At 40.7% G+C, this 14,319-nt stretch overlaps 1 non-coding gene across 1 annotated transcript; it reads right to left on the minus strand.

Annotated features, from left to right (window-relative positions):
* Nucleotides 1-11,357: 11,357 nt before the first annotated feature.
* Nucleotides 11,358-11,412, minus strand: LOC120053112. Its single transcript, XR_005477474.1, has one exon. It is a non-coding gene; the product is annotated as a U7 small nuclear RNA (small nuclear RNA).
* Nucleotides 11,413-14,319: the final 2,907 nt, after the last annotated feature.

Raw genomic sequence — 14,319 nt, forward strand, 5'->3', positions numbered from 1 at the left:
TAGTGACTAACTTTTTCTCCCTCATATCATTTTTTGATGGCTATACACAGCTAGAGATGCACGTCATTTGGTTAGCTAGCAAGAACTTGAATGACTGTTATCCAGTTAGCATACCTTTTAAGGTTAAATTTTAGCAGACGCTCTTATACATAGCAACTTACAGTAGTGAGTAGGCTAACAACAGCAAATGCTCTGCAATAAAAAAACACAGTTCCACTCACCAGATGATGATCATCAACTTAACTTCTTGTTGAAAGTTATTCTTGAAAAGGGAGAAGCTAACAAATTAGCAACAACATCCTCTTTGATAAAACCTGCTGCAGCCACTGCAAACTAGCCGGCAACAAAAGCTAGCTTGCTAGACCATGGGAAAACTACTGCTCGCTATTGTGTAGTGACCTGTCTGCCTTCAAGAAGATGGTCCCACCCATTAAGTCAAAATGCGATTGGTTGATTCCACTGTCACTCCAAAATGTTGCCCTAATAAAGTTGAAGACGGATGCCTTCAACTAGCTTCTGATGGCCTAGCCAATGGCTGACTTAGCTAGCTAGATTTACTCCTCAGAGACCAGCAAATAAAAATCCTGATTGGATCTTTTTTTTCTCCTCCTCCTTTTCCTTTCCAACAAAAACTGAAGCGCATCATTGAAAATAATATCATTATCATTATTATTATTATTATTATTATAATCATTATTTTATAAATCCTTAGTCTGTCTCTGAAGGCATAGAAGGCCCATTTTCCCTCAGCATGCATTTTTTCACTATTTTGAATATCTAAAGAATCTAGATGTTGATCTGAAGTATGAACACAGAAATACTGGACATTTTGAACTCTTATTATGATTTGACAAAATTGCAATCATGGTCTTGAATTGGACTCACATTTTTCTGGTCTCGCTCTTGACTCAGTCTCGCCCCCCCTCCGGTCTTGGTCTTGACTCGGACTCAATATGCTCCGGTCTTGGTCTTGAATCGGTCTCGCTTTAGGTGGTCTCGAACACAACACTGACAGACACACACTACATATGCTCACACACACAAAACACACACACACACACATGCATATTGATGCCACACATACACTCACACATAGACACACTTTTACACTCTTTCACACTCTTCACATACGCTGCTGCTACTCTATTTATAATGTATCCTTATTGCCTAGTCATTTTTACCTCTACCTACATGTACATATTACCTCAAGTACCTTAACTACCTCGTACCCCTGCACATTGCCTAGGCACCGGTACTCCTTCTATATAGCCTCGTTATTGTCATTTTATTGTGTTACTATTTCCTTTTTTTATTTTTGGAAATGTTTCTTACTTTTTAAGGGCTCGTAAGTGAGTATTACACGGTATCGTCTACACCTGTTGTATTCGGTGCATGTGACAAATACAATTTGATTTGATTTGACAAATTAATATGCACTCACACACCTTGTGTTGAAGGCTTCCTATCCTTTCTGTGTGCTCCTCAGACCCCTTCTCAAGGACATTGCCAGATGCCAGCTGCACCTCTGACCTTCATCTCTCTCCCTGACCCCACCACAGATGTAGAAATAGATCCAACAGATGTGCCTCTAACATGTTGACAGTTTTCTTCATGCACTTCAGAACTTCAGCCTCCTTATTATTGCCTTGCTGTGGAAGGAATGCCACAGTTTGAAATTAAGAAATTAAGAAAGTGTCGAATTGACCCAATTTCTGTACATTTCATATTTTGGTACGCCATAAGCAATGTTCTTGAATTTTTCATAAAGATAGAAGATATTTCTTTGTAAGATGCTACTATAGTTTTGTCTCTTACAAAATGGCCCCTGTAGCTGGATTGTGATTCCTTCAGTCTGAACTCTAAGCTCTATGCGATGGGGGTTGGAGAGGGTGATGCTGGCACTGTACAGTAAGGCAATAACTGAGGTGATGTGTTGGGTACGATCAAGGTATCTGGTACACAAGGCCTTCCACCCTACCTCTAGCCTGTATCTGCTCTCTCTCCCTCACACCTAGGGCTGTTACGGTGACGGTATTACCGCCAAACCAGCGGTCACGGGTCATGACTGCAGTCAAATTCTACGTGATCGTTTAGTCATGGTAACTACACTTCTCCAAAACTGCGCTCTGATGCCACTGATGGTCATTAGTAGCTTACCAAACTTGCTAACTCTACTGTCCCTCTAATCACTGTTACATCAATGCAAATGCAATCGAAAATCCCCCCCAAAATTATGAGAGCTCATGTTGTGGAACATTTCTATAGGCTATGCAATTGCGTGAGAAAACAGTTTTTATGGCCTCTATTAAAAAGAGGATCCCATAGATAGAATTTTGATAACTGAATGACAAATTTGTCTTTTCATTGTCTTCTCTTTACAGCAATAACCATTTGCTTTCCAAACTATGTTTTCCCTCAATTGTATTTTGAAATATTGCGATATGCATGGCTTGGACCTCTACTTTTCACAGACAGTCACGACTCAACAATAACTTCCCAAATTGCACACGCTGCCTTTCTTTCCGATTGTAGGCAATGCGATTTAAAACAATCCCCAACTTATTTTTTTTAAAGAAGCTAATGATCCTCTGTGGCAAAATCATGCTTTAGTAGCCTATTTTGAATGATTTTATTTATTTCTGTATAGACAGGAGTACTCTAATTAGGCTGTATAATTTTGGCAATTTATTTAAATTTACTTTAGGGAAAGCTTCCCCTAGCCCTATGGATGCACCGCCTATGCATGCATATTCAAAACGTAACCGCACGTAACCTCGCTATTCGAGTGCAGGCTACGGATGACATGTTTTTTTTTGTGGGCAATTCTAATAAAAAATAATAAATAATTCTACACCAGTGGAGGCTGGTGGGGGGAGCTATATTGAAGACAGGCTCCATGTAATTGTTGGAATGGAATACATGGAACAGAGTCAAACATGTGGTTTCCACATGCTTGGTGTGTTTGATACTGTTCCATTTATTCCATTCCAGCCATTACTATGAGCCAGCCCCCCTAAAGCTCCTCCCACCAGCCTCCACTTTCCCACACAAATATTAGTAGGCTATATGTAAAGACCAGATTAAATTAAGAATAGTCTGAATAATTATCAAGTGCTTGTCATATTGTGAATGAAAGACTGATGAAGTGTGAAGAGCCTGTGCAAGAAACAGAGCAGAGCTCATGCTTTTCAAAGCTATAAAATCTGACTGTAGTTTAGACACAGCCAGATCAACAGTCAACAGGCAATAGGATACGTAATAGTATCATCGGCATATAGATTAAGTTTACAATTTTTAACAGATTGACCAATGGTGTTTATATAAATAGTGAAGAGAACAGGTCCCAAAATCAACCCCTGTGGTACACCTTTATGTACTTCAAGAAATTCAGACTTTACCCCATCAATCACGATGGCCTTAGTTCTGTCACTAAGATTATCATTAAAACCAAGAACAGGCGTCAGAGCTCAGGCCTATCGAGGACAACGTATTCAGTAAAAGAGCACGATCAACAGTATCAAAAGCTTTTGACAGGTCCACAAACAAAAAGCACATTTAATTTGAGTGTCTAAAGCATTGACCAGATCATTAACAACTAAAGTGGTTGCTGTAATAGTGCTATGCCCAGGCCTAAACTCTGATTGATTTACATTCAAAATACATTTCTCTGATTTAAAAAAGAGCAAAGTTGTACATTCACCAAGGATTCAAGAATCTTAGCTAGACAAGGAAGTCTTGAAATTGGGCGATAATTATTAAGATCACTACTATCCCCGCCCTTATGGAGTGGTAGCACAAGAGCTGATTTCCATACTTTTGGAATATTTCCTGATAACAGTGTTAAATAAAAAATGTGGGTTATTGAGTCAACAATGTTGGGCGCTGCACACTTTAGCAGACCAGGGTATAATTTGTCGGCCCATGTGGATTTCTTGTGGTCTATTGCTAGCAAACTGTCCAGGTATTATTTTTTTGTAAATAGCCTAAAAGAAAAGCTTTGACTATAATTTCTCTGATCATTCAGCAAGTTTTCCCTATCAGCATCCAGCCCAATATAATTGTGAATAGGCTTAGAAGTTCTTTCAAAGAGATAGCCCGGTGAAATAAAATGATGATTGAATGCATCAATGAGACCAGTGTCTTAACTTAATTAAACAGAAAAAAAATTAAACGCAACATGAAACAATTTCAAAGAAGTTACTGAGTTACAGTTCATAGAAGGAAATCTGTCAATTGAAATAAATTCATTAGGCCTTAATCTATTGATTTCACATCCCAGGCCCACCCACCCAAACAGACAATTTGAATTAGTTTTCCCCTACACAAGGGCTTTATTACAGATTATTACAGTCCTGTGCTGGTGTGGTTACACGTGGTCTCCGGTTGTGAGGCCGATTGGAGGCGGCTTATGGTAGAAAAATTAACAATCAATTCTCTGGCAATAGCTCTGTTGGACATTCCTGCAGTCAGCATGCCAATTGCACGCTCCTGTGGCATGGTGTTGTGTGACAAATCTGCACATTTTAGAGTGGCCTTTTATTGTCCTCAGCACAATGTGCACCTGTGTAATGATCATGCTGTTTAATCATCTTCTTGATATGCTACACCTGTCAGGTGGATGGATTACCTTGGTAAAGAAGAAATGCTCACTAAGAGGGATGTAAACTAATTTGTGCACAAAATTTAAAGAAAGCTTTTTGTATGATTGGAAAAATTCTGGGATCTTTAGTTTCAGCTCATGAGACATGGGACCAACACTTTACATGTTGCGTTCATATTTGTGTTCAGTATAATTTAGCCGGGTTCCCATTACAATCTGAAAGAGCAGTTACATATCAGATTTAGCCTTTCTGATTTGTTTTACACAATGATTCCTTAGTTGGTTAAAAGCTTGCCAGTCCGGGCCTAACCATGTGTTCCTGGACTTGACCCAAGCATCCTCTATTTTATGAATGACTTCTGATAATTACGGAGAGTACCAGGCATTCGATCTACCTGTAACCCTTAATTATTTTATATTTTTACCTCCTTTTTCACCCCAACTTTGTAATTACGATCTTGTCTCAAGGCTCAACTCCCCAACAGGCTCGGGAGAGACGAAGGTCGAGTCATGCGTCCTCCGAAATATGATCCGCCAAGCCACGCTTCTTAACACCCGCTCGCTTAACCTTTTCTCAATAGGGGGTGCTGTTGGCACTTTGTAATAATTTCGTTCCCAAATTAAACTGCCTCGTACTCAATTCTTGCTCGTACAATATGCATATTATTATTACTATTGGATAGGAAACACTCTCTAGTTTCTAAAACCGTTTGAATTATATCTGTGAGTAAAACAGAACTGGAGTTAGAGCAATTTTCCTATGAGGATGTGAGAATGCTGAATTCTGCTGGCTGTTCTGAGGTCGGTTTATTAATTTGCCTGTCTTCTATTGGTTGAGATGCACTGCATACGCCTTCCCCTGGATGTTAGCGAATAGTGAGAATTGAAATGGAGTTGCTGGGCAGATCTGAGAGCTTATAAACGGGCTGGCAACGTGGGATTGCTCTGGCAGTGCACCTCCTTGCACAAAGGCGGAGGTAGCGGTCCTGCTGCTGGGTTGTTGCCCTCCTACGGCCTCCTCCACGTCTCCTGATGTACTGGCCTGTCTCCTGGTAGCGCCTCCATGCTCTGGACACTACGCTGACAGACACAGCAAACCTTTTTGCCACAGCTCGCATTGATGTGCCATCCTGGATGAACTGCACTACCTGAGCCACTTGTGTGGGTTGTAGACTCCGTCTCATGCTACCACTAGAGTGAGAGCACCGCCAGCATTCAAAAGTGACCAAAACATCAGCCAGGAAGCATAGGAACTGAGAAGTGGTCTGTGATCACCACCTGCAGAATCACTCCTTTTTTGGGGGTGTCTTGCTAATTGCCTATAATTTCCACCTTTTGTCTATTCCATTTGCACAACAGCATGTGAAATTTATTGTCAATCAGTGTTGCTTCCTAAGTGGACAGTTTGATTTCACAGAAGTGTGATTGACTTGGAGTTACATTGTGTTGTTTAAGTGTTCCCTTTATTTTTTTGAGCAGTGTAGTTAACTCCACAAGTGCACAAATGTTAGCTGAGGGAGGATGGTAGACAAAGGCTTAGATAGTAGCTAAACATTTTGGGCAAGGGAAATAGATCTCAGTAAAGAAAAATATTAATTATTTTGATTAAAAAATGGCCACTCCACCACCTCTACCATGTTTGTCTGCTCTGAAATATTAATATCCGAGTCCAGAATGTTCCTAGAGATCCAAGTTTCAGTCAATACCAGAATATCTGGATTTGTCTGCATAGCCCAGATCTTGATGTAATCCAGTTTAGGAAATGAGCTCCTAATGTTCAGATGCATCAACCCAAGACCTTTACGAGTCACATGGAAACTCCAACTCAAACAAGCTACGTTCAATAGACGGTTGCAGGCCCTGTCTGATGGTTGATATTGATATAGTTGGTACGGCTATAAGATTACATAGAACATCACCATTTGGTCTATCCCCATTAGTAATATAGGAAGGAGAAGAAATTGGAATTACTTTTCCAAGGTCAGCACCATAGGGCCTGAGTCCGCAGCCAATGTCAATATGAGGAACTCTCAGTGTAACCAATGATGGAATGTTATAAACTAATTTACATGGGCTTTGGTTGCTATTGTGCAACAGCCCAAGCCCTCTACATGATTTGGAAAACCGAGGGGGTATTCAACTTTATGGAATTCACATTTGAACTAAAAGCACTGGGTGAGCAAACCACAGTGGGTTCCTCTTTTGAGCTAACAATAGCAGATCTAAGATTAGAGTTCAGTTGACAACACCCCTGGCAGTATAGACAACAATACGATGATAACGCTTAGAGAGGATGGGAGGTATTACCTAAACGGGGCTTGGTCTGTCTCTGAGGTCAATATCTTAACGCAGCCTTGAAATGTGAAGAGAGGGTCCAGGCTCCTAGGTATGTAGGCTATGCTTAGAAGCCAGGAGATGCTAAATGTCTTTATGTTAATTAACGGTCAATTACCGTGAGACCGGGGATTATTTGCATGACAATCACTGGCTGACAATATTTGGGCTCTGCACTTGGCATGGTGAGGGGGTGAGAAGAAGGTGAGGAGGACGCCCGCCTGTCTTTCCTCTCTTCTCTTTTCCTCTCACCTCCTCTCTCTCGCTTCCCTCCTCTGTCAAATCCCTAATTTCCTTATCCAAGTGTTGGAATCCCTCAGATCCTTCCCCCGATCCGGTTGCGTTTGGCCCAACCCAACGTGCTTCATTTTGTTTTGTGGGATTTGTGGGTGTTTCGTTTAGGCCTGTGTATGTGTGAGTTGAGTGTCTGAGGATGTGTGTGTGTGTGTGTGCACCTGCCTTCATGGTTACCCCACATCCCGCTTCACCACAGCCTGGTCTGTGTGTGACAAACACCAAACACTGGGCCCAGCCCTTAGGCCACCCTCTCCTGGTCTCCTGGGTTAGTCTGTTTGTACACCTGCCACCAAATGCATACATCCTCTACCAAGGACACCACCACCACCCCACCCTCTCCACCCTCAACCCTCTCCCCCTATACAGTCTGTAAGGCCACCAGCTAGCCACCGGCTAGTGTTTGGCTAGTTGTCTCACCAAATGACCCTCTGTTTTGCTTGAACACAACCAGCAGCCCAACTGCCACCCCCGCTCTATTGAAAAGAAACTGGGCTCAGCTGTGACACTATCAGTCGCTGTCAGCCCCAGTGTCCACTGTGTGTGTTTTGAGTGGGCTCTGCCCATTCACTGGCAGCATTGTGAGTATAACCCTCTCAACAAGTTTAGAATTTACTGTATGGACAGGACTGCTGTCAAACAAGCTCCCCCGTCTCATCTCATCTCCTACTCTTCAGGCAGGCATATGGATCTATCTCAAACCAACCTTGTGATGCGCCTCCTCTTCAGTATGTTTGGTTAGTGTGGTTTACCGGCATCTGAAAAACTGGGGTTTTCCACAAAAAATGTATCTTCAAATATTTCCACTTTTTCACTAAGTTGTACAATTATTTTATTGAAATGTATTTGGGGTCATCCTTATATTCTAAATCAACTGATATGGCAGCTTAATGACTTAATGTCACGGCTGTCTTCCTCTTCTTCCTCTGAAGAGGTGTAACAAGGATCGGACCAATACGCAGCGTGGTAGTTATCCATGTTTTAATATAGAAAACTGAACTATGAACACCAATACAAAAACAATAAACGTGAACAAACCGTAACAGTCCCGTTTGGCACAAACACTGACACAGGAAACAATCACCCACAAAATACCCAAAGAACATGGCTGCCTAAATATGGTTCCCAATCAGAGACAATGATAAACACCTGCCTCTAATTGAGAGCCAATCTAGGCAACCATAGACTTACATAAACACCTATAATGAACACAACACCATACCTCTACAAAAAAAACCTAGACAGTACAAACACCCTAGACGAGACAAAAACACACAAACCACCCTCGTCACACCCTGACCTAACCAAAATAATAAAGAGAACAAATATAACTAAGGCCAGGGCGTGACACTTAAAATAATTTTTACCATTGGGATAACACCAATGAGACATTTTTGGTTATTGAGGAATCGTTTAAATGGAGGCCACAGATGCTCAAATCTAAGGTCTTTAATCATTTACTAAAGTGAAATGATAAAAAATGTTCTCACAATGTTATTTCCCTTAATTTAAATTGAGTAACACCAAGTGGCACTTTGGATTTAGACATACAGTGCATTTGGAAACTATTCAGACCCCTTTACTTTTTCCATATTTTGTTACATTATAGCCTTATTGTAAAATGGATTAAATAGTTTTTCCCCCCTCATCAATCTACTCAAAATACCCCATAATGACAAAGCAAAAACAGGTTTTTAGAAAATCTTGCAAATTCATTAAATATAAAGAACAAAAATACCTTATTTACATAAGTATTCAGACCCTTTGCTTGAGAAAAAAATTATCTCTGGTCTGATAGAAACAAGATTGAACTCTGGCCTGAATGCCAAGGGTCACATCAAGAGGAAACCTGGCACCATCCCAACGGTGAAGCATGGTGGTGGCAGCATCATGCTGTGGGTATGTATTTCAGCAGCAGGGCCTGGGAGACTAAGTACAGAGAGATCCTTGATTAAACCTGCTCCAGAGTGCTCGGGACATCAGACTGGGGCGAAGGTTCACCTTCCAACAGGACAACGACACTAAGCACACAGCCAAGACAGCACAGGAGTGGCTTCAAGACAAGTCTCTGAATGTCCTAGAGTGGCCCAGCCAGAGCCCGTACTTGAGCCCGATCGATCATCTCTAGAGAGACCTGAAAATAGCTGTGTAGCGACGCTCCCCATCCATTCTGACAGAGCCTAAGAGGATCTGCAGAGAAGAATGGGAGAAACTCCCCAAATACAGGTTGTAGTGTCATACACAAGAAGACTTGAGGATGTAGTCGCTGCCAAAGGTGCTTCAACAAAGTACTGAGTAAAGGGTCTGAATACTTATGTAAATGTAATATTTCTGTTTTTTATTTGTAAAAATGTGCAAACATTTCTTAACCCTGTTTTTGCTTTGTCATTATGGGGTATTGTGTGTAGATTGATAAGGAAAACAAACAATTTCATCCATTTTAGAATAAGGCTGTAACGTAACAAAATGTGGAAAAGGTTAAAGGGTCTGAATACTTTCCGAATGCACTGTACCAAATTATCAATGGAATCCTCGAGGTTATGACATACTAAAAGGGTGTGATGAGCTAATACTTTTCTTTAGTACAGACCCCTCCCCCGATAACAGCTTGCCAATGGAGGGAATGCTCAAGGTCCTTGAATATCTTTGTAATGTGTCATTTTCAATGCGGAAACACTAATGACATACAACTGATGGACAGACATTATACAAGTTTTAAAAAATATGTATTTTAATAGCCTTTTTTGTTTTTATTGATTTATACAATATATGAAATACTTGTAACTTTCCAGAATTCAAAATAATAGATAGATATTGCTAAATCCCCAAAACATGTCACTACAACTCTAGACATAACTACTGGGACAAACCAATTTGCTTAGCATAAGTACTTTAAACAATGCATAAACGTTATGTTTTGCAGTTTAAAGGATGTTTTATCATTAATAGACAGTTCAATATCAACAAAAACATGTATACTGTGTAACTATTTGTCATTTTATAGTGTTTTTCATGGACACAAATGCCACCGCAAATCAAGAACGACCTGGTTACTCAACCACTGCTGTCACATGGGCCTCTATTAGCAGTGTCACGATAGAGTCTATAATGACCAATGCAGACGAACAGACGAACCTGAATTGAGCTGACTCCAACCGAAAATAAATCAAATTGAATCTCATAAGACTGATTCAAATCGAGTTACAGTGCAAACTCAACTCAGCTCTTCTGCATACACTTTGTTACATTGACACAAGCTGTGTCCCATTCCCCCCTCTCTCTCCCGTCCTCCCTCCCCTCCCATCCCTAAAGTCTGCAAAAACACTACAGTGAATACTGTAGTATACTGTAGAATACTGTAGTATTTATAGTTAACTATAGTATACATACTGTAATAAAATAAAACTGTAGTATATACTATAGTAATTAACGTTGTGTTTTTACAGATTGTAGTATACTGTAGTATTTACTCTAGTGTAATGTGGACTGTATTACAGTGCATTCAGAAATTATTCACACCACTTTACTTTTCAGCATTTTCTTGTGATACAGCCTGAATTTAAAATTGATTAAATAGAGATTTTTTTTATAGTGGCTTACACACAATACCCCATAATGTCAAAGTGGAATTATGTTTTCAAAATGTTTACAGGCATGCATGGCTTGAGTGGAAATGTCTTGAGTCAATAAGTATTAAACTCCTGTGTTATGGCAAGCCTAAATAAGTTCAGGAGTAAACATTTGCTTAACAAGTCACATAATAGGTTGCATGGACTCAGTCTGTGTGCAATAATAGTGTGTAGCCCTTTCCTGTAGTCAAATGATCTAGTGGAATGTTATTAATATACACTATACCAAAAAACATGACGAAATGTTTGTGTTTCTATGTCAAACAGTTTTGGTATATTTCAGTCTTCTGTGATGTATATAATGTTTAATATTGGGATGCAAACTCAAAGTTGAATACATTTCAACTCTATATCTGAAATGGTTCAGGTGTCTTCTTTTTTTAAGCCCATAACCATGTGTGTGAGGTGTATACTTTTGTAGTATTTACTGTAGTGTTTTGGCAAACATTACTGTAGTATTTACTATTGTGTTTTTGTTTAAATATCTTTGACATAGTAGTGGAGGCTTTCTTATTGAAGAAACCTACTGGAGAAATACTAAAAGAACAAATGTTCCATAACCTGTAGGTAGGACTGGGGTTGGAACCGATAGTGCAGAGCTTCTGCTCTGAACTATAACCTGTAGGTAGGACTGGGGTTGGAACCGATAGTGCAGAGCTTCTGCTCTGAACTATAACCTGTAGGTAGGACTGGGGTTGGAACCGATAGTGCAGAGCTTCTGCTCTGAACTTTAACCTGTAGGGAACACATTGTATGGTCTATACTTGTTGCAGACTGTTGTGTTTTTGCAGAAATTATTGCTACAATGTTTTTATGCGAATAATGCTGTAGTATTTTCTGTAGTATTCTACAGTACACTACACAATTATACAGTAAGTACTTTACATTTACATTATCAGTGGATACCACATTGTGTTGTATAGTATACAACAGTTTACTACAGAATTCTATAGTAAGTATTGTAGTATTCTACAGTGCCTTGCAAAAGTACAGTGCCTTGCAAAAGTATTTTGTTGCATTACAACCTGTAATTTTTATTTGGATTTCATGTAATGGACATACACAAAATAGTCCAAATTGGTGAAATGAAAAAATGTAGGGGCACCACCAAGCAAGCGGCACCATGAAGACCAAGGAGCTCTCCAAACAGGTCAGGGACAAAGTTGTGGAGAAGTACAGATCAGGATTGGGTTAAAAAAAAATATCTGAAACTTTGAACATCCACGGATCACCATTAAATCCATTATTAAAAAATGGAAAGGATATGGCAACACAACAAACCTGCCAAGAGAGGGCCGGCCACCAAAACTCATGGACCAGGCAAAGAGGGCATTAATCAGAGTGGCAACAAAGAGACCAAAGATAACCCTGAAGGAGCTGCAAAGCTCCACAGTGGAGATTGGAGTATCTGTCCATAGGACCACTTTAAGCCGTACACTCCACAGAGCTGGGCTTTATGGAAGAATGGCCAGAAAAAAGCCATTGCTTAAAGAAGAAAAGAAGCAAACACATTTGGTGTTCGCCAAAAGGTATGTGGGAGACTCCCCAAACATATGGAAGAAGGTACTCTGGTCAGATGAGACAAAAATTTAGCTTTTTGGCCATCAAGGAAAATGCTATGTCTGGCGCAAACCCAACACCTCTCATCACCCCGAAGACACCATCCCCACAGTGAAGCATGGTGGTGGCAGCATCATGCTGTGGGGATGTTTTTCATCGGCAGGGACTGGGAAACTGGTCAGAACTGAAGGAATGATGGATGGCGCTAAATACAGGGAAATTCTTGAGGAAACCTGTTTGTCTTCCAGAGATTTGAGACTGGGACGGAGGTTCACCTTCCAGCAGGACAATGACCCTAAGCATACTGCTAAAGCAACAGTCAAGTGGTTTAAGGGGAAACATTTAAGTGTCTTGGAATGGCCTAGTCAAAGACCAGACCTCAATCCAATTGAGAATTTGTGGTATGACTTAAAGATCGCTGTCCACCAGCGGAACACATTCAACTTGTGGCTCTACAAAGTATTGAGTTTGGGGGGGTGAATAGTTATGCACACAAGTTTTGTGTCTTATTTCTTGTTTGTTTGACAATAAAAAAAATATTTAGCATCTTCAAAGTGGTAGGTATGTTCTGTAAATTGAGTGATTCAAACCACCAAAAAATATATTTTAATTCCAGGTTGTAAGGCAACAAAATAGGAAAAATGCCAAGGGGGTTGAATACTTTCGCAAGCCACTTTATAGTAAACTGTAGTATTTCTTCACGTGGGTCTCTCCCTTGAGGTTACAAATTATTTGAATTGCATCCAAAGCAAGCAAGCATAAATGCAAATTCAGATTACACCACCCTCACACAGACAGAAACGCACAAACACATTCTCATACACACACTCATATTCTCACTCTAAAAATTCTCACTGTATCGCCCTCCATATCTAACTAACACACACACATACACACACACACACACACACACACACACACACACACACACACACACACACACACACACACACACACACACACACACACACACACACACACACACACATACAAACAAACAAACATTCACCGTATCAAAAACACACACATAAACGCACACACAAACATAAACACACGGCTTGCGTCATGATGGCCCTGTACGTGCAGCTGATGAGGATGGTCAGGTGGTATACAGGGAAGAGAGGTAAGCAGCTCTAACACACAACGCCAAGCCCTGTACATTAACGCCAAGCCCTAATAATATTATTATAATTATTATTATTATTGTTGTTGTTATTTTTATTATTATTGTTATATTCTTATTAAATCTATTGTCCTGACCACCTGTTCAAAAAACAGCTCCCCAATATAAGATACAGCATGATACAGTTATATTTCATACACAAGTTGGTAGCTCCAGAGCCCTACCATGACATTGACAGTATGTACAGTAAGTAAGTGAATGAGAAAAGAGAGAGAGTTTGGTTTGCTAGGGCTCGAGTGTCTCTCTCTGTCAGTGTTCCTCTAATCCAGCCCAGACTCAGTCAGGTTTATGCTCCAGCTCCCATCCCAGTCATTCCACTGTTGCAGGCCCTAAAAGGATTACACACCTAGTTTCTGCTGTATAGTCTCTCTGCTAGGTCACAGGATAAAAGGGGCCCATTCCCACGCAGTTCACACACAGATTGGAACCCATGCTGCAGTGGTACATGCGCACTGGAAGCAACGGCCTAGACCGCTAGACCCCCCTAGGCCACTCACGCTCACACGCACACACACGCACACACACACACACACACACACACACACATCCACAGCTCCTCTCCCAGCCGTGCAGAGCCTGAGCCAGTCATGGAAGGATGCTAATCTGTTAGCGTTAGCGCTTGGCTATTCTGCATGGGTTCAGGTGTTGGCGTTGATGAGTAGCAGTTCTGCGGTCGCTAACCCTGTTCCGCAGCTTAGCTCAGACTGACATGACAGAAA

This window comes from Salvelinus namaycush, chromosome 8, assembly GCF_016432855.1.
Source record: "Salvelinus namaycush isolate Seneca chromosome 8, SaNama_1.0, whole genome shotgun sequence".
NCBI classification, from domain to species: domain Eukaryota; kingdom Metazoa; phylum Chordata; class Actinopteri; order Salmoniformes; family Salmonidae; genus Salvelinus; species Salvelinus namaycush.